The 2860-nt window shown below is 36.2% G+C and overlaps 1 long non-coding RNA gene across 1 annotated transcript in view; it reads left to right on the top strand.

Moving 5' to 3' along the window:
• Positions 1-2135, top strand: part of LOC128630056 (uncharacterized) — a 7738-nt gene extending 5603 nt beyond the window's left edge. Inside the window, exon 8 of the long non-coding RNA XR_008394289.1 lies at positions 2121-2135. This is a non-coding gene — a long non-coding RNA (uncharacterized LOC128630056). The remainder of the gene's footprint in view (positions 1-2120) is intronic.
• Positions 2136-2860: the final 725 nt, after the last annotated feature.

The raw sequence follows: 2860 nt of genomic DNA, 5'->3' as shown, positions 1-2860 counted from the left end.
GTCCCAGCAGCCGAGATACATGTATTTTTCCCCACTACAGGCCTATAGTAGGAAAGTATGCGATTTGGGACACAGCAGAGCTCTCTTGTTCGCCGTAAAACTGCCGTGTGAGATCGTGTCCTGTCGCAAAATGCGGTGAAAACTCACACGACGTTCATAGTGTGATTAAGGTGTTTACATGTCACTACTACACGTCCATAATGCCACTAAAACAGGAATACTCCACCTGTCTTAATTAGATTATTGCTACTGGGGCAGGGGCTGGTAAGGTGTGAAAGCAGCTTGAAGTATTTCAGTGTAGTACATTCTGCTCAAGAGTCACTTTGGCTCCCTCCACTCTAATCGTGGCCAGCTGCTGGATCTGCTGGAGCATTCAGCGCAGCTAAGCGTGCTTGAGTTAGTTGTCTTACTGTTTGTGCTGCGCTGCACGTTAAACACAGTCAGTCAAACAGGTGCGTAATGAACGCGCACAGAGACAGAGAATAAGAGTGAATAAGTTCAGACGTTACCCGAACAAAACAGTGGCGTTATTGAGGAGTTGCTTGATCGGGTCCTGCGCAGGTGGTTCTTGCGGAGGCGGTCCTTGCGCACGGGATCTGGATCTGGACCGACGTCCGGACATGGTCCAGTTAATTTTTTTTCCACAAAACTATAAGTGAACACAAAAGTTTATCTATGAATATATATACACTAAAATAACAACAATGAATGCAAACTTGTCCCAATTTGTGAAGGTCAAACATAAGCATGCACCACACAGCGCTGACTGCCTCGTGCAGTGACGGTTAGCGCTTTTTCTTGTTAACAAAAACATTGTTTTTAAATGAAGAACTGTCAATTAAATAGTTGTTTTTTTTGCATAAAGAAGAGTTAAGCTCGTCTTGGGAATACATTAAGAAGATTGAATACAAATTTTGTGTGTGTTAAGACAAATAAAAAAACGTTATGTGGAACCATCATGCTACGCATGGTGGGGGCAAAAAAAACGAGGCATTTACGACCAAAAGGGTTTTTTTTATGTAATTCATAGAATTTCCATACTCAAAGCACTTTTAATACTTTTTTCATGTACAAAACTTGTTGAACAATTCGATTATTATAATTTAGATAAGGCTAATTATCTGACTAAAACCGGCTGGCATTTGCTCGTTACTTATTACAAACTATTTAACTAGCATTAGTTTAAAAACAAGAACACAATTCTAAACAGAACTATAAAAATATCAAATTTTGCTTAAACATCCTTACTGTGACTGTATACTCCTGAGGAAAGCGCAGTTTGAAAAAACCTCCCTCGCGCTGTATCAACCCGCGCACACGTTTATTTTAAAATGTAAATTATATTATTTCATATTATATGGACTGATATTTAAAAAACAAAAGTCAAATAAAAGTACAATAAAACTTTTCAACATAAGACACGGTACTATTTTCAGTGGAGGAATACCAGTTCAGTTTGGGTAGTGAGATGAACATCGGCGCTACATTTTCCTCTTTGACAATTAGAAGATGGCATGAGTTTCAATTCAAAATGGCATCTGTCCTCCAGATGGCGCTCAAACACAGACAAATACAGTACCTACAGACGGTTAAAAGCTGATAGTTTCCTAAAACTCCCTTGTGGGGAGGAAAGACTGGTAATTACACCGGTTTTACTTATTACGAATGTTATACGACTTAAAATTAGTAATTTTTCCTGGTTTAAAAGGCTGTATTCTACTGGAGAAAATCTAAATGGAGCAACGGAATTTTAAAGTGATTATCAACTCAACAACTTGTGTTCATAATTATGGTAAATAACACTTAAATTACTTTTAAATAATGTGAAATAAAAGTGTGTGTGTGTGTGTATTGAGCTATCCTGTTTGACATTAATCTTGGTTCACTATTTCCTTAGAAAGCTATTAGCCTTTTTCCTAATATGGATCATTTGTGTGTTAGTCTACTTTTAATTAGGACTCTTTTATTGACTCTTTATTGATATTTAAAAATAAATATTTTATGTTTGTTTATTTATCAATTAACCAACAGTATTTCTCATTGCTATTATTTTAATTCAGTTAACAGTGACCATGAGCAGAGAGATAACATTTAACTGTTTATGACCACCTGATTTAAAGCTTAAACAAGAAAAGATTGGTATCTGGACCGGTTTCAGCTGTAAAAATCCTGATCGGAGCATCAGTAATGAACACCATTAAACTAAAGCGCTCTGCATCTGACGGGTAAATGAACTCACCCAATCACATCCTATATGAGATTATTCAGATATCTACACACAATATACACAGAGCGGTCCGAGAACTGACTCCAGCCCAGAACCATGACAGTGGAAATGTCTAATAGTGCAGCTTTAAATATATTTAAGAGGAGCAGACTTCAAACACTGAGCATTGATGTTTATTGTATTTGTTTACAAGGTAAACAGGTTAACGGTTGTTTTGTGCATACAGTCTGTAAAATGAACTGAAAATATTAGATTTAGTTTATCAGAAGGTAAATTAATGTGTCATGACTCACACTATGTTCCTAAATTCTGTCATAATTGACCAGCTCAAGTTTTCTCATGCCTACTTATATTTACTTATATTGTGGCACATTAATGTTACCATCTCTTTAAAAAAAAAAAAAAAAAAAAGAGAGAAAAGAAAAAATGTTTAAAAAAAAAAAAAACCCTAAACTTCAACTGTGCTCCTAAATTTTTGTAATTAGGAGCACAAGTGCTCCTAAAAGAAATTGTCTTGCGTCTCTCCTCCTGTAAACACTGTTAAAGATTTGTAAATGATCAGGAATGTAGCACAACATGGAGGTGAAAGCAGCGGTCTGTTCATTTAAATGTGAAAGTGCAATAAAAATATGT

This window comes from Ictalurus punctatus, unplaced genomic scaffold, assembly GCF_001660625.3.
Source record: "Ictalurus punctatus breed USDA103 unplaced genomic scaffold, Coco_2.0 Super-Scaffold_100046, whole genome shotgun sequence".
NCBI classification, from domain to species: domain Eukaryota; kingdom Metazoa; phylum Chordata; class Actinopteri; order Siluriformes; family Ictaluridae; genus Ictalurus; species Ictalurus punctatus.
Note: the sequence above shows the minus strand (reverse complement) of the source record. Positions and strands in the feature narration are given on the sequence as shown.